The following is a 22,357-nucleotide window of genomic DNA, read 5'->3' on the forward strand; positions in this document are numbered from 1 at the left end:
ATATAATAGTTCCTGTTCCCTAGATAATACCCTTAATTTTTGGCTGTGCTTTTGTTTGTCCAAACTGTATTGTAGCCTTAGGCAGCTTCTGTGTTAATCAATTGCAGCTGATTGTTTTCAATGACCGAGCTGAGCTCCAAGTCAGGTCAAATAGCCACAACACCCTGTGAATGAGGCTTTTCCTCAGAGCTTCCTGTCGAGTCAAATAGAGACAATACCCTCACAATGGACTTGCAGTGAGTTCCAAACAGGTCTGCCCTGCCTGGTGGCTGAGAGGCTGTTGGTTTTTGAGCCCAGGGTTTGGAAGTAGTCTTAAATTAAAACACCATAAAACCCACAGTTCTAATTGAGATGTAGCCTTTTATTCTTCAATAACTTTTTTTTTCTATTTGTTTTAAACCTTTTATTAAGTTCTAGAGTTCGGTGTTTGTGAAATGTGTCTTGGATAATTGCTACGCTTTTGAATGGAAAAACTGAGTTTTTGTTTTGTTGCTGGGTAGCTGCATGTGGGACGTCTCTCCCTGTGCACCAGCTGAAACCTCCTCTGGGACCAGCGAGATTCTTGATTCTGAATGAGAAAGAATTCGCAGGCGAGTTAGAAGAGTGTAGGTAAGGAAGGAATTCATTAGAGGGAGAGTAGAAATGAATGGCAGCTGCCTTACAGGAAGCTGAGAGCAGGAAAATCTAGAGGTGCAGAGGGAAAGTTCACTGAACATTTTCTTGGTATAGGGAAGATCCCCTTGCCCTCTCTTAAAGCCAGAGTCATGTGGTGTCCCAGGTCTGCTTGGATCTGCACTGTGTGGGGACTAGCGCCTATCACCCCAGTACCTCAAGAGCTGTGGAGCATGGGATGGACTGAGATTACGTTCTAAGAATTTACCAAAAAAAAGGATATTTTCAGGCAGGCTCCTGTAGCTGCAGGTCATCCGGGTCACCCAGGGACGGGAACTCACAGGCCCAAATCTGAGCTCTCAGAAGCCCCTCCCTACTTATCAGGAGTAAAGCAGAGACTAAGTAAAGACTTTTAGAAATAGAATGAAGTAACAAAGAAACAATGACATCACTAGAAAAGCACAGAGACAAAACACAATTAAGTTGAGCAGCGAGAAAACTTTATTTCAAGTTACACACTTAAAGAGAAAAAGTGTGGGCATCCTCAGAGAGGAGGCACACTGAAAGGCTGGGGGTTCCCTCTTTTAAGAATTTTTCAAAGGGCCAGGGGGTATAGACTTGTAAAGTGGTCTCAAAATGCTTATCTCCAGTGAGAGGCAGTAAGTCTCTTGTCTTCTACTAGCAATCCTCCAGGTAATTCTGCAAAATTAACACAAAAAATTGGACAGTTCCTCTCAGGGATAACAGCTTCCTTCTGCAAACATAACAATCAAGACAGTCCACTGTGCTCCCAAAGCAGATTGAGTTATTGTCTATTTGCTAAAGAATATGTTAGGAATTTTGCTACCTAACTTCCTGGGTTTTTAAAATGGAATCTTAGCTTTAAAATAGAATATTTCCTATTCTTACTATACTATTTATAGCTCAGCATTTTTATCATAGGCAAGAAAAGTTAGTTATGATGCTTGTCCCAGGTCCCTGACCCACATCAGTTTCAAATATTATTTCCAGGCAAAATCTCAGCTATTTATTTTATCTTCTTCAAAATTGATAAATTAATTTTAGAATTCACCTGGAAGTAAGCCCAAGGGCCACTTGACACATTTAGATAAAAAAGATAGTTACAAATAATGTTCTTACAACTATATCACTTTTTAAATGGTGCAAAAATTAAAGCCTGTGATACTGGCACAGGAATATATTTTCATGAATACTCCCAGTTCGATTGTAATCCGTTTTCTTGTTAAAATAATAAACCTACATCACTTATCTTTCTGATATATTCTTTACTTTCTAATACTCTATAAAAATTTCCTGAGTTAAATATTCTAATATTTTATTATTGTAAATTATGCAACTTTTCCCTGTACTTTATTATCTTGTAACTGTACTTTGATATAAAGTAATCTTTTGCATTATTATATGATATAAACATGATATTTTGGAATTAAATCTGATGCCTTCTTTATTTGTTACTTTCTTCAGTGAATAAATATTCCTGTTACATTCCAAGTAATATGCTGCATACTGGAGACACAGGATTCAATAAGACGAACAGTATCACTAGTGTCATTGCATTTTTTTTATTGGAAGGAAAACATAAATAAAAACAAATTAAATATTCAGAATGTGGTGCAGGGGCAGTCAGAATTGCCAACACTGAGACAACACTGAAAGTACAAATTTATTTGCTCTTAGGGCACAGACTTTGTAAAACATCCCTATATTTCCACTTCATGCAGCTAGAGCAAATTAGGACTTCATATGTTATAAGAAATAACATTGGCCAGTGGCAGACTGTTCCAGCTCCCCATCTTTCATTGGACTCTTAGAGGTTTAACTTCAGAAGATTTCTTTAGAGCTGCGAGTGTTAGGCAGGAAAACAGAAATGAGCAGGGTAGAGAGAGAATTAAGGCTGGTAAAGCCCACTACAAGGGACTCAAAAAGTTAACCAGCTGAAACTAGAAACCCAGAAAAGACTCAGTTAATGAGTTAATCAGTTAAAGCTCAAAAGGCCAGGAGCAACTTGGCCTGGAATGTTTGAATATTCCCCAGATAAAGGAGGGCATCTCAGCATAGCCCATGTCTTTATTGTGTTAATCATGCAGGCCCAGCTTATTTTTTTTAACTTTACCTATATGCTGGTTTTCCTCCTTCAACTCTAATCAGGTAATTTGCAACCTGGGCAACTAATTGAGCAAGTAGGCCCAGCCATAAACAACATAGTAAAAGGCAGGAAGGATTCCATCTTAAGGATAAGATTGCATTTTAAAACCCAGGAAGTTAAGAAGTAAGATTCTTAACTTACTCTAGCAAACAGACAATAACAGCCCACCTTGGGGGCTGGACAGGTGGTCTTCTTTGATATGTTCCCAGACCAAGATGCTGGTATCTCAGGGAGAAATCGGAGCAGTAAATTTCTTGTGTTAAGTTAATTATAACTATTCAGGGACCATTTAACAAGTCTGCATCCCCAGCCCTTTGTCACATTGCTGAAAAATCCTTAAAAGGAGGAACCCCCAACCTTTCAGGGCACACCTCTCTCTGAGGGTTGCTTGTACTTTTTTTCTCTTTAAGTAACTTTAAATAAAACTTGTACTCTACTTCACTACTGTGTCTCTGCCCTTAAGTTCTTTGTTGCGGTGGGGACAAGAACCAAGGAAAATTCACAAGGCCCCCTAACAAGAGGAATAATTTTGATGAAATCCAAATAGAAACTCTAGGTACTCTAATTAAAACAGTTTTGTAAATATCGGTATGGACAAAGATGTTATCTTGAGAAAAATTATAAATAGCTTTGCATTTTTCTATAAAAGATGAAACTGAAAAGGGCTAGCTTAATCATACAAGTAGTCTATATGGACCTGAAATTCATAGACTATCACAAGTTTAAGTAGTAAAAAGTTATATATCCTCTATTTTCATACCTATAAAACAAAAATAGCTTCCAGACATTTGGGGTGTGATTAAACTTTACAACAAGACCTCAGAGATAAAAGTTAATTTTTTTTTATTTGAATCATAACAAACTATGATGTTGCTAGAAATACACATATATGTGTGTGTTTCTTATACTTGTGTGTGTGTATATGAATATGTGTACATATACACACACATATATATATCCACTGAACGTGTACAAACACAGATATATTTAGTTTTGGGGGATTCTTCTTTTGTGTGCCATCACCTTCCTAAATATTTACTAAATATTTATGGAGAATATTATCATGTTTGTTAAAAATACTCATTCTTCTAGGCATTAGAAAATGTTGATCATTTGAATGAACTCTGTGCCATGCAATGTGCATTCTGCATAGCCTACACTTATTACCTTTTAACTTTATTATTAGAACAAAATGGGAGTTGGAACTTGTGCTGCATAATGACCATGCAAATAACCTATTAAACCTTTATTTCTCTATGGTTCGAGATGTGAAGAACGTTCTCACATTCAGTGTTTAAATACAGTGACTTCACCTTCCTCTTTATTTTATAACTTAAGATTCCAATGGCACTTTCTTTCTCAACTACAGTGTTTATTGGAATAATTTAATGGGTTTGCTAGGTAGTGAAATATTATTGATTGTTTTCTTACATGATACAACATTTGTGTTCTCAGACTATTTTTGGGGATAAAAATGTGGATAATACATTTTAGGAAAAATGTAAAGCATTTAGGTTAATATGATGAGGTGAATACATTAAATATGTACAAAGTGAATATGATGAAATAAATACATTAAAATCTATCATGGGATATTCAATTTTTTTGTCACTTAATTTCATGGCTGTTCTAGGGCACTGCCTAAGATCCAGGATTCTGAGCCAGACTGAAAACAGATACTTATTACCTGTCCAATGCTGTCATTAGGTTTTTTTATGCCACAGATTTAGCAAAATTGGAATAAGGGAGTGTCTGCATTGTAAAGTAGTTAATAAAAATCAGATGAATTATTATAGAGAAAACATTTACAGTACCTGGGACATGGTACTCAATACATACTAGTTGACCCTATACCCAAGTATACAAGGTGACCACTAACATTTAAAAAATATTCTCTTGTGTCATAAGCACTTTTCAAAAACATTATTATGGAAAAAACACACTTTATTTGAAGTAAAAAGAAACCTATAATGTAGGCGTAAAATTTTGTTAACTTTTATTACTCTATTTAACATACAAAACATTTGTGATATTTTAAACACCATTCATCTTATATCACATAAAATAATAAATATGGTATCATATTAATATTATGTATATATTATTTTCTAACAAAACTTGTATTCTGTGACATGTACTGTTGTGACCTTCTGTACAGAATTCATAATATATACTCATTTTTTGCCAATTGTAAGATGTTCTTTGAGAAAACAATTTAATTATACTTACATTCCATACGTTACTTAACCATCTCTCTATGGTGGGATATTTAAATTGCTTCCAATATTAAACATATACTTGTAACTTCTGTTGCAATGCATATTATCAACCATAATTTCAGTGTGTCTCAATTCTGCAATGAAATTTTCCTAAACATTAACATTTAAGCCTAGAGGTCTAGACTTTTCAACAATTTGGTTAAATGGTCACAGATTGTAATTTTGAGGTGAGATTTATTTATTTGGATGTTGAAAATAATAGTGTTTGTAGAACACTTGGAAACTTTGGAAATATATAAAGAAAAAACTTAATTCATAATTAGCCACTTAATATTTATTTAATTTTTAATATGTAAAATAACTGTTATTCATGTGTATGTCTTTCAGTGTTTGCATGTGTATGTGTGTGTATATATATGTATATACATAGAGAGAGAGAGAGAAAGAGAGAAAGGGGTACAAAGACACAAAGATATTTCCATCTTTATATATATATATATATGTATTTTTTTTTTCTTTTTTCAATTACTGTTATCTGTGGTAGTAATGTTCTACAAAGTGCCCATGAACACTGCATTAGTGAACATTGAACCATTGCTCCTGGACATAATTTGGTTACTGCAAGCTTCTGGTCACAACATTTTCATTAATTGTTCAATACATACCCTTGTTTAATCTGTATTTCTGTTCAAAGCCAACTTATTTAATATATATTGTTGATTCATGAACTTTGAATTCACACCCAATGGCACAATAGCTCATGCCTGAATGAGGCTTATCTAACTCCTGAGTTTTCTCAGCAAAATACATCACAGCCTTTTCCCATTTAGGAATAATGTGCAGCACTTTTACACTATATTTGGGAGCAATTTTAAACAGCAAAAAGAGAAAATGTGACTACATACAGAAAAAAATGCACTTTTTTACAGTGTGAGAGCTGAAACAAGAAGGTAGAGTATTACTGTGTTCAACCTCAGCTGGGAACCCAAGCAGGGGACAACTGAAATTTTCACTACTCTGTCTGGGTCTGAATGACAACGAAAGTGTGTAGGTATTGATTTGGGGGTTCAAAATAAAATTTAACAAGTAAGTAAATACAAATATGGCATCTATAAATAATGTGGATTGACTTGTAGATATATAGAGATAGAGAAAGAGATGACTTTATGCCTGAATGTGCCATGCCTCTTCCATAACCAGTAAGAAAATAACCTTACTTATAGCAGAAAATTGGTCATACTTTGTTCCAGAGATAAAGCTAAAATATGTCCTGACTTTAACATTAGATTGCCTTCCTCATTTCATCAAGCTGATGGATGCACCAAAATTCTTTCTCTTCTGATATTCTTGACTCCATCTTACACACACACTCTCCTCACACAAGCTATGCACTAGGGAGTTGGCTGCATGATTTCCTTGCCTCTTGAGGTCAAATTAATCTGCCAATATGGCGAAGCTTAGTAAAAGTTTGCCTAGACTGTCAGTCTTCAGACTGGACCATGTATCAAGCCATATACTGTATTTATAAATTGATTTTGTATAAATAAATCCATTTAATCTTTACAAGATCTCTGAAATGTAAAACTAACAGTTTGTGATTAACTACCAGGTAGAGAGACATAGTTAACCTCATTGAAATGTATCTGTAAAAATTATATCTTACCACATGAGCTATTTATGTGACTTTATTGGGTGAATATGAAGTGTTTAGTAGAGTACCTGTAACAAGGTTGGTCTTCAGTGTGTCTATAAAATCTTACTACCACTCCCAATTATTTGGGACATAATGATCACCCAATTTCTTACTCAAAAGGTTCTCTTTGATAGGATTTTATATTTTGCCTTCTTGTTTTTCAAACCATTTATTTATACTATCAATTATATATGACAATAATATGCTTTCACATGTAGCTGTCTTAAATCTCCATATAGTTCGTAAGCACTTTGAGAGCAAAGTCTAAATCACATGTGTTCTATTTTTCTACCAGAATATCTAATAGAATTCAGTCCACATTGGAGATTAACATCTGATAAGATCATTTTAAAAGCTCAATGTATTCTGAAACCAGATCATATTAGGCTAATGAATAATTATTTGGGGCATAATTATTTTAAGATATTTCTTAACTCACTTTTTATAACTTTTTGTGTTGCCTCCCTTCACTATTTTAGAAAAAAATATATGAATATTTATTTCTAGAAATGTACAAAGAATGTTACCTTAAATTAGGAAAACTTCCCCAAAACAATTGTTCTTGTGATACATATGGTATGAAAGATATCCACAAATCTGGGCATCTTTCCAGTAGCGCCTGATTGACTTTCCCAAATGTGGTATCATAGAACAGTGAGTTAGTAATTAGCACAAGAGAGTTCTTTATGTTATAATATAAATACCATCAGTAGTAATAACAACCAGGAAGCAAAATTCTTGACAAGCGCACAAATCTTTTCTAATTGGATTTATGCTTCCATTTACCTGCGTCCTAGATTTTCATGTAAGATATTTATGTTTACAACTGACCAAAGTATCCAAAGTAATTTTGTAACTCAAGAACACATTCATATTTGTTATATATGTAAATGTAAGTGCTTGTATTTAGATATTCTGTATTTTGAAAGTTCCCAGAACAGTAACAAAGAATATTAAACATAAAACACAGAATGACTAATTGTGTTGTCATTGTGCCAAGGAAGAGGAATACAGTTATATTAGGGTCAAAAACTGAATGGAAATATAGTTTAATCAACCTTTAGGCGGAAACATCTGAAATAGTCCATTAAAAGTAGGTAGTTAGTAAGAGGTGGAACAGACCTCAATTATTGAAGACTTTTTCTTGTAGATTCACCTTGGAACTAAGTTGATGTTAAAATTAACTTTTTGTTCCAGAAGACATAAAATAGTTTTGAAGAAAGGTTTACCTCCTTCTTATATTTTGAGATGGTAAGAACTATCAAAATCAGAAGAGCTTACAATATAATTGCAACATAATTCTAATAAAGGTTTATTAAGTGATTCACTTATATATCAGAGCAGTTTGGTAGAAATTTCTCAACTCTTTTCAAAAATTGAAAAATTATAATCAATAGTCAAGTTAACATCATATATCTAAATAAACTGAAGTGTTAAAATTAAAGATAAACAAGCACTCTAGTATGATAAAAATGAGCACTGTCATAGAATTAATAGTATCTATAGAAACTATAGCAGAAAATTTGATTTTTATTTGTCTGTATTATTCCAGCTTTCATGATTTGTACCATAGTAATATGTGGAAAAAATTCAGAGATAATTTTAATCCATCTAAAACTTATCTTGAATCAATTGGCATGGAATTACTATTTTTGAATAAATACCTATAATTCGTTTTCAGGATTATTATCATGTGAATACATGACACCATTTAACTGATAGTTGTAATGTGCTCCACACAAATGTTCCATGATATCTTGTTTCTTATAATAACAAAGAAAATGGTGCATTTTAGAGAAACAAAATCAAAATTAATTGTAAAATGTGCAACAGATGGTGGAACTTATAATCATTCTATCAGACTAATACTATACTGTCTGCAGTTTGGAATTTGCTTTCCCCAAAAGATTAGGTTGGGTTGCAGCCATATTGACAGCTGGTACATTCCTAATGTAGTTAGTTTGATATACCTCATCTATTAAGTCCTGTACATTTTCCAAAATAACAGATGACTAGTGCAATTGACCACCTGGGAAAAGGCAATTTCAATAGGAAGAGAAAATTGATCTTCTCTTGTGGTGACTGTAGAGTCGCTTACCGCTTTTTCTATTTTGGATGACATTATTAGCACCAGCATATTATTTGCTTTCAAAAAGTACATGTTTTTGGACACAATGATTAAGAACAATCTATGGACAGCTAGCAGATGCTTTACCCATCATAGTTCTTAAAAGTGTAAACATGTTTTGTAGAATATCAGTTCAAATGAACAGTTACAATATATATTTTACAGATGCTCCCTAAATAATTATAATGAATTTCTCTAATATAAGCAAAAAGCGTATTTCACAGTCGCACAGTATATAATCATTTGTATAAACCTAATTACTGCAAAAATGAAGCTCTTCTTTATAACAAATTAAGACAAGAGAGTATTTGACTACAATGGCATGAGAAGCATATGCTATTAAACTATGATTTTAACTTGGCTGTTTCATTGAGGACTGTACAGTTCTCTGGTAAGAACTCCCTATGTCAGTACACTGCAATTTATAAGTATCTTACATATTTAGAAATTTTTTAAAAAGGTCAAAACTTAACACAATATTATTATATAATAAAATAGTTCTGTTTCTAGCATGTTAATATTTTCAAAATTTTTAAAAATAGACAGAATTCATTTTAATCTTAAATAAATTGCAAGCCTTAACAATACAGACACATTCAAACAATAGGCTTTAATCAATAATATAATATTTTCATTTATATCAGACATATGCTTAAGCCAACTGATTTTAAATATGAGAAATAAAAGATTTTGAGATGGGTAAAGTTGTTTACCTGAACAATAACACTGTTATAGGAATATTTAAATATAAACTTAGTAACAGACATTTATTTTTGTGATTTAATACAATAGCATTTGAGTTTTATTTTGGTTATCACATTAAAATTTTAATGTTTAAATCATATGTAACATAAAAGAAAATGGCAGTAAAACTCGTTTAAGTCAACTGATGGATATTTGTAATTAATAAAACAATTTATTCATACAGGAATATATTTATTTCTCCAGATTTCTTAGTGAACTGAGTAGATGTAATCAAAATGGGAATATAACTCCAAATATATTATATAATCTTTAATCACTTTAAGCATTTTCTTTAATGTTTAAAGTTCTATTTAAATATTATACCAAGTTTAGTATTTTAAATCTAATGTCGATTTTAAGAGCATTAATACTATTCAGGGTTAAATATGCAATCATTGTCTCTGATCTATATAACAAAATTAACTTCAGAGTGATATCTTATAATTAATGTACTATCATCATTTATGTAATAATGTATATGATTTGGTGTATACATAAATTTATATTAAATTCACAATTTTTCACAGTATATTATACTTCAATGTATATCATAATATTCAAGAACCTGTGAAATTAAAAAAATGATAAAATAAAAATAATTGCAACATGTGCAATAAATAAATACATGAATAAAAATTTCATAATGCTAAATCTCAGAATAGTTGTATTTATCTAAATGGATTATCATGCAACTCTTATAAACTTATTATTTCACACAGACCTCTTATAGGAATGAGAAAGCAGGACTTGAAATGAAGAATATAATTCCAGGTAGTGGGTAAGACATCACTGTTATTGAATAAAGGCTGTCTTTACATTTAGAGTTTCAATAGTTAGTCACTTTAAAAATATAGACTCTAGAGTTCTTCTGGCGTGGAGGGATGAGCCTACTAAAGCCTGTATGACCTGGTCATTATTTTCTAGGGAAAAAAATTACCTTGTATTCCTACAGTGAATTTGTACCTAACAGAAGTCTTTGCCTGTTGGTTGTATAGCCTCTCCCTAGTGATTCTCAGAATCTCACAATAATGTAATAGCACTATATCATGTGATCTTATTCTTTGGATTCCACTTACCATAATTTTTCCAGGATTTTACTGCATTCTGTGCCTCATGTGTGCCAAAAATTTTACCTATGTTATCATTTCTAATTTTCAATATTACGCTGTGAGTTAGAACATATTTTATTTTATTGATTATATCAGGTCCATTTTCACATATTAGCAACTCTAAATTCATGCATTACCTCAAAATCTACTGCATTTTATAACTGTTGGCCATGTGGTAGTCATGTGAAAGCTGTTATTTTCTGGCATGTAAGACCTTAATTGTTACTCTGCGGCCGGGCAACCATAACCCCTGAGTACTTTCAGGCCTTGAATCATTAAGGAGCCATTTGAGTGAGAACTGTGAATACTGGCTGCTGTCTGAAAAGCTGTTAATAGCTTCTGGTGGGTATATGAAAGCCTTGTCATACAACTTCCAGAACTGATGTCAGTGTTTTGGAGGAAAGTCCTGGAGAAGACAGTAAAACACTGTTTTAAGCAATGCTGTGTCATCTACATTCTCAATGGCCCAGAGGAAACCAGCATATGTTTGAAAAAATGTATCTATTACTCTGAAAAGAAAAGTATTTAGAGAAGTCAAACTGTGAAATAAAGAATGTTTTAAAATTTTACCCAGTATAGGTCATTTATAGTTTCCTTTTTATATATATGGGAGAATGCTATATATTGTTCAGTAAGCCTAAAATAACTTCATTGGAGTATGAAATACCACAGCAATAATATGTTTTAATTTACTATTTCATGTCAGTTTTTTTTTCTAAGTGGCACCAAAATTATATTCAGTTTAAACTACTTTAAATAGTTTAAATACACCATATCTGTGTATTTACATAGGAAGAAACTTAGGATCAAAATGGGTACTAATTTAATATAGTTTTCCCCTTCAGTCTCTCGTGATGTTGTCTCAAGGAATGAATTTCTAAAAGACCACCCAAAGCAGACAAGAATAAGAAAAGCCTGTAAATATATTTTAAGTGGCCAAGAAATTTTTTACAATTAAAACTGGCTACAAAAGACTTCTGTAATAGTGAGAAGATCTGAGAAATTAAATATTTTTTGAAGGAAAAAAATTAGGACCACTCTTCATTCTCATATGAAATCAGATATTAAAATTAGTAATGTGTAAAAGTAGTAATTCCCAATTACACATCTAAGTTTTGCACTTTTAAAAATAGTAGCTCAATACTCATCTCTCTGAGTACTGTTAGACATAAATTGGCACTTTTCCCATCTTTTCTGTACTTTTCACTAATTTTACACACCAGATTGAATATTTCCCTTAAATGATGTCTTTTAAGGTGTTTAACAAATGCCTTTGAGTCTTAACTTTTTCATAGTACTATCTTGTCCTTTCAATAGAAGAGTTGGGAGAATAAAATATAAATATATCCACTTTAGACATCATTTTCAAAATACACTAAAATGGGGTTTGTGTCTATGAATGCAAGGGCTTCTCATTAGCACAGTGAATGAGGCTATAACCTGAACTTAGTTAAAACACTTCTGTGCATCCATATGTAGACATTCACACAGAAACACACTTGTACAACAATTGAGCTATGAGAATACCTATGCAATTTGTTAATAGATGCCATATATATAAGTAGAAGCTGCAGTGAAACCTGGTGTATAACTTCAGAAAACACTTTGAGGAGAGAAGTTGTTCTCACACTTCTTGTAGCATGATGCATGATATAGTCTTGTCACATGATGCATCTAAGTTAAGGAACGATTGACTCTTTTTCTAATGGTGCTTGCTTTTTGGTAGTTTTACATTTTGACTTGTAGTTCACCTTTTCCTTGTTACTGTTGGATCTCACTCATGCTATAATAAGTGTTAGAATTGCCTAACACTATATCTATTAAAACTCAAGTATATTATTTAAATTACTTTTTTATAGCATAGATCTATGCAAATGTAGAATAGCCAGGTATCTCACTCTCCTCTATGTAAATGTATTCCACAAGTCCTCCCTGAGTGTTTTCCATTAAAGTTACCAGAGGAATAGAATTATAGAGAACTTTGGATTTTTGTAAGAAATGATCATTTCCTATCTGAGCATTTGTCTGAAAGAAACTTGTCTGTATCATGAGGACTTTACTTCAAATATGTTTTCTGGCTCCTTCTATCATGTTTCTAGACTCTCGCATCCGGGGTGTTTCTAGACTCTCGCATCCGGGGTGACTCTACCTACTAACTTGTTTGGTGGGGTCTAACTCTCTAAGTGTTTAGTTATCACTTGCAGCTAAATTGAAAACATGCATGGTTAATGAATAAAATATCTGATAATTAATTTGTTGAGACCTAACAAATTAATTTATATTTTCTCTGCAATGAGCTTTTACATGTTTTTATTTTGATCTTTCTGAAAATTCAACGTTCAGGATTCTTTAAGGTAAAAATAAATCTATGAGAAATACTTCAGTCTCAACAAGAGATTAAAAGCTCTCTGATTCCTTCTTCTTCTGTCTATATCACTTAATGTCATTAACAATATTTTTGTAATTCTGTAAAGTTGCTTATCCTCATGATAAAAATCACTATCTAAAATAACCAGACTTTTATTACCCAACTGCTAGCTTTTACCATATCTTGATTATAAATGATATAAAATAAAGAATATGTGTTGTAGTATTAAAATGCTTAATTTTGTTGAATATGCATAAACCAAATTTGACTTATTCCAACTGAATTATGTTCTAGCATATGTGATGATAATGTTAATATAAATTTAAAAAGTAAGACAATTTAAACAAGTGAAAATGAACATATTTGTGAGTCACTGCAGTTGAGTAATGATGTTTAAAATTAAAGATTGAACTATACCCATTTGAGGTAGTTTTCCATGTTGGATAGTTTTTTCTAAGTATTTCATTTTTTTCCTCAAAAAAAAAAATCTATGTGGTCATTTTAGACACAAAATGCATTCATATAATCTAGATTTAACCTATAAATATCTAATCTAAGATTTTGTTTGTGTCATATTAGCATAGATTTAGTAGTTCCAACTTTATCGTTGTGTTTTTCCCACATTGTCATTGTTTTATTATCCTTTGAAAATTTACCAAAATTACCAGCCAAAAATTTATCACTTGAAAACTGTGCCTAGATATACCATGGCTTAGAAAATATATTATAATGCTTTCCACAGTATTACTTTATTTCTTTAAGTTTTTGATTAATTTTTCAAAGTAACTAAATGTATGAATGAGCTTCCAAACTCTATTTGAGCATTTGTCATGAATATTTTGTGTCATTGCCAAATTAGAAAAGCTGCTGAAGTATACTTGGACAAGCCAGAAAAATAGTAATAAATGGAATTATTTGTCATTTAATACATTTTACTTAATACACTTTAAAGATTTAGTCAAACTTTTTTATGAAAAAATCATTAGAGACATTAATTACATTAAAGGGCTTAATGTGTATCTAGTTCTTGGACTACTGGTCTTCTAAAGGACTGGCCATTCTGTAGTCAGTATATTAAGAGATTATTTTTAAAAATTCTCTACTTACAGACTTCCATAGGAAGAACAGTGCCTTCCATTATTTACTGATGGAAAAATTGAGGAAATCCAAATTTAACTTCCCTATTGAGGATCAATGTGAAACCTGTGGGCATAAACTGTTCAGGAGAATGGTTTTAATCACATGTCTTACAATGGCTTTCAGTGGTGCAGTTTCTTTGTCTTAATTCTGCATATTATATAAGTTATTGCTTTGAAAATTAAAACTGAAAGAGCTTTTTAAAAGCTGGGGGTTTCTAATACAACACTGCAAAGATCCTGTTTCACTTTGTACACTGGTTGGATGACTTCTGGATAAAGTTCTAAAGCTTCTAGACAGGTGTACACTAGAATAGAAAAATGGACATGATGCTTAATATCATAGATTCCACACTTTATGTAGAAACAGATATATGTGTGTGTATATATATGTAAAGGTCTCTGTATATATATTATATATATGTAGGTGAACCTCAGATTTCTTCCAACCCTTGGTCAAAGAACAAGCTAAGGGTCATAGTTGAGAAATTTCATAAACCTTGGTAGGATCCCAAAAAACTTTTTTGAAGGATTTAGAGTCATTAGCAAGGTCTATGACCCCTAGCTTCTAGATCTTTATCAGCTAGTACACATTTTGACAAAGCCTGGTGAAGCCCAAAAATGGATGCAAGATGCAAAATGGCAAAACCCTAAAGAGGGTATCTGAGGTCCTCATCTTCAATATGTTCCCCTAGTGGACCAGAAAGATTTTGCAAAACAACAACTGAACTTTTACAAGTCATTCCTAAAGTCCTCCCTGCCCATATTGATTAGTCTATTATTCAGTCATGCAAACAAAAGACAGATGGATCTGTTGGAGAAGAAGTCAGTTTGGAGATGCAGGGAAGTCATATAGAGACATGAAACCAAACTTAAGAACTCAGAGTAAATTTAATTTCACCAGAAATAAACTCTTCAAATTTTCTCAGAAGAGTGGGCCTGCCTAAGGTCAGACAAGCACAGACAGTTTACTCTGGGACTTCTTTTATGGGTTCTTAGCAGGGCAGAGAACTCCTTGATTGATGATCTTTGACCTTGGAGGCCTTGGCTAATTGGTAAATAGTAGACTTGGGCTGCTCTGATGATTTCTGTGCCTGTCTTCTGACTTTTTTCTGTCCTCTCTTACCTGAGGAGTGTCTGTGCTTGGAGATTTCTCATGTGGGTATGTTGTTTTTTGATCTGGGGAGTGTTTGGACAGTCTAAGTAACTCTTGGTCCTTGAAACTTCAACTGATTAACTCTGTGAGTCTTTTCTGGCTCTCTGGTTTGATCTTGTTAACTCTTTGAGCCCCTTTTAGTGGACTTTACTGGCTTTATTCTCCCTCCACCCACTTATGTCTACCTTTCTGTCTAACCAATCTATGGCAGACTTTAAAGCGCCTTGGAAGCCCCCTCTGATTTCATTCTGGGTTCCAAAAAAAATGAGGTCACCCTAGAAGCTCTAACTACCCAATTTGTAAATGGGTTATCTCCGGAGATTAGTGGATTAATAAAAAAGCAGAAAATAGGATAGAAATTCACCATATAACTGAACTCCTGCATCAGCTGAGCACTGTGAAAGGACCCTGGAGCAAAACCACAGAAGGCCACAAGCTAATTAGCCCTGCAGGTACACTATCTCCAAGGCCAGAGACCTAAAACATTGCCTAGGTAGGTTGCATCATTAAAACCGTGGCCCTGGGATTGATGTCTCATTTGTAATCAACTGGGACACTCAAAAAAAAAAAAGATTGTCCTCAGAGGTCCTTCGCAAATTCTTCAACTCCAGTGTGTATACACATTACCGCTCAGGGAAGGTCCCCATACAGGACCCTCCCAGGGTTGGTTGGGACTCCGAGGGGTTCTCCAGTAGTAAACTGCTACCATGAATTCCCTTAAACACCCAAAGGGAAACTGAAATGAATATTAACAGGTAACCTTGCCAAATTTTAGTTGATATTAGAGGTATACTTTCTACTTTAAACCCGCTCTCATAAGATAGCAAATCCTTTGGAGTGAAAAAAGGGTTTTCATAGTGGTAATATCTAATAAAGCTTGAAGAGAATTTCTATCTCAACTGGCACAAATGGCTGCAGGACCTTTAACTGACCCTTTTTGCTGTGTAATGCAGCTCTATTCAATCTGTTACGTAGAGATATTCTTTCTAAATTAAAAGAGCTAATATGTTTTCCTTCCGGTGAAGACCTCAACTTAGAATTTCCTATCAAACCAAACCTGATGTTTAATATTCTTTACTATCAGCCCTGAATAAAGAGGAAGAATTCCAATAAAGATTCCCTAATTTAATCAAGATACCCAAAAATCTGTGGGCTACTTCTAATAACTGACATTGGGAGAATAAAAAGTGTGGAGCCCACAAAGATTCGGATAGATACAACTAACCCTCTTCCTAAATAGCCTCAATGTACACTAAAGCCCAAGGCCCTGCAAGCCTTGTATTAATAATAGAAGACCTGTTTACCCAGGGCCTAATCATTCCCTGTACCAGCCCGTGTAGCACTCCTTTCTTCTCAATCTAGACACCTAATGGGAGGAGGTAACAAGTTGTCCAAGACTTGGGAGCCATTAACAAGATATTATTCTCCATGTCCCAGTTGTTTCAAACTGAAACAAGTTCCACAGGACTCAAAATAGTTCACTGTTGTAGACCTCTGTTCAGCCTTTTGGCAACTCTGTGGACCCTGACAGCAATGTATATTTGCTGTGACAGACCCTCAACAATTTACCTGGATAGATATACCTCAAGGGTACACTGAGACCCCTTTTTATTTTTTCTAAATACTTAGCAAGATTTAAGCATCCTTCAGTTTCCTAAAAAGTAGACCATTTCATAATCTGTAGGTCACTTCTTCCTGTGCTCAATTACCAAGAAGTGTCCATAAAAGAATCCATTTCTGTGCTAGAACAGCTGAAAAGGGACATATAGTTTGTAAGGAAAAATGACAATCATCTCTAAACACTGTTCATTACTTAGGTCATAACTGAAGAGATGAAAGAAATTCAGCTATCTCCAAAAATGATTAAGCTAATCCAAAACTTACCTAGGTTCACCACTAAGTTAGAATTTTGTGGATTTCTTGGCTGGCATCGCAGACTGAGGGTTCCTAATTTTTCTCTACTGGCTTCCCCACTCTATGAACTTTCCAAAATTTCAGACCCTGAATACCTTCCTTGGGAAAATAAACGTGAGCAGTCCTGTTAATACTAAAACAAGCTCTGCAAAAACTGCCTGCCCTAGCGCTACCTAACTATTCAAAACCTTTCACCTTGTTTGTGCCTAAAAGAGAGAAAACCAAGCCTTGGGGATGTTCCCACAAGAACATGGTAATAACACGGCCTGTTGCCTATTACAGCAGACGACTTATTTCAGTTGCTTATGCCTGTCCCAGCTGTCAAGGTTGCAACTGCAGCTGCAAAATTAGTAGAAGCGTCAGCCGAGTTAACCCTAGCAAATTACATTTATTTACAAACTCCACACACTGCTCAGTCATAACTCTGAATTGATTCACTATTTCTGTCTGTGAGATCCTTCTGCTTTCACCCTCTAACCTACATATAAATGTTGCAATATTCTTATTCTTGCCACATTACTGCCTCTGCCCGAGTAAGATCAGGGCCTTGATTATGAGGTTGTAGCACCCCATTTTGAGACACCCTATCCTGATTTATGAGACACCACTTTAATCCTGATTTAGTCTTGTATATTAATGGGTAATACGGTAGAAATGAAAGAGGGAATTTCCAAATTCATTATGTTATTACTACGCAAAGTGAACTGTTTGAGAGGGAACACCTCCAACAAGTGCAGCGCCAAGCCCTTACCAGAGCAGGCCAGTTATGGGAAGAGCAAAGTGTTACTATTTGTACTAACAGCTAGTATGCCTTCTGGGTTGTTACATGAATGTCCAGGTGTCACATGAAAGAAATGCCTTCCCCTGAATTGTGAGGGAACCACAGACCAAAGAAGGATGCAGTCAGGTCCAGCTTGGCAAATAAGTGAGTTTTATGAGGGGGTTGCTTAGGGAGAGGCAGACACATCTGGGCAGCTGCCTTATGGAAGTTGCATCCCCTGCCTGTTAGGCTGGCTTTTATCAAGGAAAGTGGAGGGGCTCCCTGCCGGGGGGCAGAGAAGCACAGTTTCTTTCTATCTTGAGTTTCCAGGGACTGAGTCAACACCCCTGGAGCCATTAGGTCTCCAACCTGCAGGCTGGGGCAGGGACAGTAGTCGCCCTCCCTGGGAAGGCAGCCTACAGTTTGTCCTTTAAAAAGATGTCTTAATCAAAGTGGCTTTCCTTTAGCGAGGTTTCGAGGACCATCCGTACTGCATGGAGTCTTCCATGACTTTGAGGTATTTAACAACAAAGGGGTTTCCCTTTGTCCTTTGGGACTCCGATCAAACACGGTCAACCAATGAATGATCCTGTTACTGCTATTCTCTTACCTTCTGAAATTTCTGTCATCAGAATTGAAGCTCACACTGAAAGGACTGGACCTGGCCTTCGGGGGGGTTACCCCAGCTGACGTCCATGCAAAGGCAAGAGCAGCAGAACCTGCAAAGGTCATGGTACATGCGGATGGAATCCATTCTGCTTGGGCAAAAAATGACCCCTTGTCGTCAGACTTTTGACATCCTGATGTCCTTGTAATATGGAAACCGTCGGCCTGAATCAGACATTAAGATGGGAAAACAATGGTCATAAATTACATAAACAGGGCTGTAGGCATCCCGAGATGACTGCTTGGCTCTTCTCGGATCCCTGGTTAATCCTGTTTTCCAAGTTTTGCATTCCCTTGCCCACCACGGTGCATTTAAGATGACACATTATGAAATTCATTGGTGGGGAGATGTCTATGAAACTATTAAACCTATTTACCACCAATGTCTGACCTGTCAGGTCTGTGCACTGCAAAAACTATTTTTGTCCACAAAGGCCTCAGACTTCCTCCCTCTGGACTCTTTGAACACTTGTAACTGGTCTCCATTCAATTACTACTTAGCTTAGGTTATCGATGTGTACTTATCAGTGTGTGTCCTCTGGATGGTTGAGGCCTTGCACCTGCTGCAAGGTTGATGCTCTTATCAAAGAAACCATTAGAAAATGTGTTTCCCACTTGGGTATACCTTCCCCAATCTCCAGTAACTGGGGCACCCACTTCCCTGGACCAGTCATACAAGCCTTAGTGAAAGCCTTTCAGACTTCTAGGGATCATCTCTGCCATCGCCCTCAATCTTCAGCCAAGGTGGAGAGAAGTACTGGGATCCTCAAACTTAAAATTGCTAAACTTGCCAAAACTCCTAGACTTCACAGGCCTAAGCTTTTACCTCCAGTCTTGCTGAGTGTTCACAGGACACCCATAAACCTGGGGACTTTGAGAAAAGAAAGCTCATTCCAGAAGTGGTCACAAATAGGCCAAGGTCTATCCACATACAACTCCCTGCTGATCCCTTGTTCGTCCATGCTAGTGAGACCAGCTGCTGTAAAACCTTTAATATATTATGTCGTGAACAGGTTGAAGAGGCCTGATGCTTTCCAGATCAATAGATCCTGTTGGTCCTACTCTAGAGCCTGATGACTGAGTATTTCAGAAACATCGCCAGAGGAAGACTGTCCCTCAAGCCCCTCGGAAGAGACCTTACCAAGGTCCCCTGACCACTGACGCTGCTGTGAAACTTGAAGTCATTACTCCTTAGGTTACATCTCATGGTCAAAGAAGGCTCCACTTGGTTTGTTCCTGACTGCAGAATATAACCCAAATTGTGTGGCCAAACACTGCTAACTCCTTATGAACTTTCAGCTTCTGTTATTCCCTACATGAATTTTTGATTCCAACCAAGTGGTGTATTCATAAATCTCTCCACATTCATCACATCTCTAACTCTTTCTTCATCCCAAATCTTTTCAAATATCAATCTCTTAGCACACAATGTGTATTATCTTGAATTATATTTTTCTGCATATGATTAACACAACTAAGCTATGGATATTTTGAGGATAGAAACTGTGCTCTATATTTTTTCATATCCACAGTGTTGAGGAATAGAATTTGTCACGACAAAGTAGGTCTCTTTGGCATACAAGATTTTAGGCTCATTATTTCAAGAAACTTCAAACAGAGGAGAAACTCTGAAACCAAGAAGTTATATCCTTTTGTAAGAGACACTTACATATATAAGGAAATTTCCATTTATAAGGGTGTCTGTCTCTTTCCTGCCTATAAAGATGTCTGTCTTCATCCTCAGGAATAAAGTGATGTCCCTAAATCTCTAGAAACTCTTATTGATGCAGAAGACAAGGGCTTAAACAACAACCTTACCCTTGTTTACTGTGCTTTTCCTGGTAACCTTCTATAAGGGATCCCCATCTTCAACGTCATTTGCCTTTAGCTGGAGAAGGCATTTAATGTGGTGGCTTGGGCCATTTTGGAGACTTACTCAGTATTCCTCCCTCTCTAAGTGTATAGGAGGTATACATGTTATTAAACTTCTGCTTGTTTTTCTTCATTCATCTGTCCTTTTGTTACAGAAGTGTCTCATTGAAGAACCTAGAAAGATAGGGGGGAAATTATTTTTTCTCCCCCACATATGTAAAATCCAAGCAAAATGAATAAGCTGCCCTCTCAAATTTATATATAAATGCAAACTTAACATTTATCCTAGTGATATACTAGGAAATCTTTTTTAATTACCAGTTTTATTTTTAAATAAAACCAGTATTACCCATAGCTATTTATGCTAAAATAAGTAATATGTTTCTGTATACAAAATAGAGCCATTGAAATATTTTATTGTGTAAATATGAATACAAGTCCAGATCCTCAAATCAATAGTTTTTTATATTTTAAATAAAACTCTTAAAAAACCTCCCAAGCTCTTAAGAATCTTCACAGTTCCTTTAAGTAATTATTTCTGTTCCAGATCACTTTTACAGCATCACAGTACTAAATACCAGTGCTTTCTGACAATTTCTTTCCTTTGTAAGTATTTATAAAGTTAAGTATAGGTAAATGCACATAAATAACATACAGATTTATGAATTTTCAAAAAAAGGAAATGTATTTATACCACCATCAGAAATATCAAGAAATAAAACATCACCAGCATTTAGGAAAATGCTCTCACATTCTCCCCATTTACAGACACCTTTCCACCTCCTACCAGAACACAGGAGAGAAAGTATCTAAGCAAGGAGAACATAGCTATATAGCATGGAGCAATAATGGATGGCATTAATCCACCTGAATAAAAAGTTTATTTTAAGAGATAATAACAAGATATAAAGTAAAGAAGGACCAGATTTAGATAACTTAGAAATTCATGCAGCCATGTTCAGTGTTTATGCAATTGGACTTAAATATTTGATACTTCAAGTATTCACATCCTTGAGGAGTTTTGCTTTCTAATCTTATGGTTACATAATTGCACAACACTTTAAAATCAATCTTCTTAAATATAAGCCATTCTGCCTCATATCAAGGGTAGAAGTAATGTATGTATAAGGAAGAAATACAAGAAAAGTTGAGACTCAAAATACAACCTTGCGTAAATTACTGGACAAGCCTTATGTTCAACCCACATAGAGTATCATTGAAGGACAGCCTGGGGGATAGCTCAGCCTAATTACAAATAGAGTCACTACTAGACCCTGAGTTTACCTCAGGCAGCAGAAGCCACTGTTTTTTGTTCTGTTACTGTTCTGTTTTGTGTGTGGGTTTTGATTTTGGTTTGTTTTTTTCTTTGTTCAAAATTATTTTCTCAGCAGGAAGTGAATTGCAAAGCAAGGCTGTGGAGGAAATGGGAAGGGCTGGTTGGGCAGGACCCTGCCAAGTGCATAGGTATTTATCCGAGGAGCATTAGTTGTCCTGGGCCAGAAAAGAACAGTATGCGCTAAACTGTAGCCCAAGTGTTATATTGTGGAGTGACTCATTTTAATACAAATCTCGCCCCCTGATGTTCAACTCTGTAACCTGATGTGGATAAAATGTCTTTCTCTGCTTCTGATTTTATGCTTAGGCATAGAGGGAACTGATAAATTCAGAGAGTCATAAATATAGCGTATCTTGACAACCACTCAAGTTCTTTCATTTCTCTGTTGTATTTGTGTATACATGTTTAAAATGATCATTATATCCTATAATACAGCTATTGAATTGAAGATTGGAGATAAAACTTAGATATATATTC

General features: G+C 34.8%; 1 long non-coding RNA gene across 1 annotated transcript in view; it reads left to right on the forward strand.

The window, feature by feature from the left end:
* LOC130681315 (uncharacterized) overlaps positions 1-18,710 on the forward strand; it is a 167,300-nt gene extending 148,590 nt beyond the window's left edge. The window contains exon 3 of the long non-coding RNA XR_008994364.1: positions 18,639-18,710. This is a non-coding gene — a long non-coding RNA (uncharacterized LOC130681315). The remainder of the gene's footprint in view (positions 1-18,638) is intronic.
* The last annotated feature ends 3,647 nt before the right edge of the window (positions 18,711-22,357 follow it).

The sequence above is a fragment of the Manis pentadactyla genome, chromosome 16 (genome assembly GCF_030020395.1).
Source record: "Manis pentadactyla isolate mManPen7 chromosome 16, mManPen7.hap1, whole genome shotgun sequence".
Lineage (NCBI taxonomy): Eukaryota > Metazoa > Chordata > Mammalia > Pholidota > Manidae > Manis > Manis pentadactyla.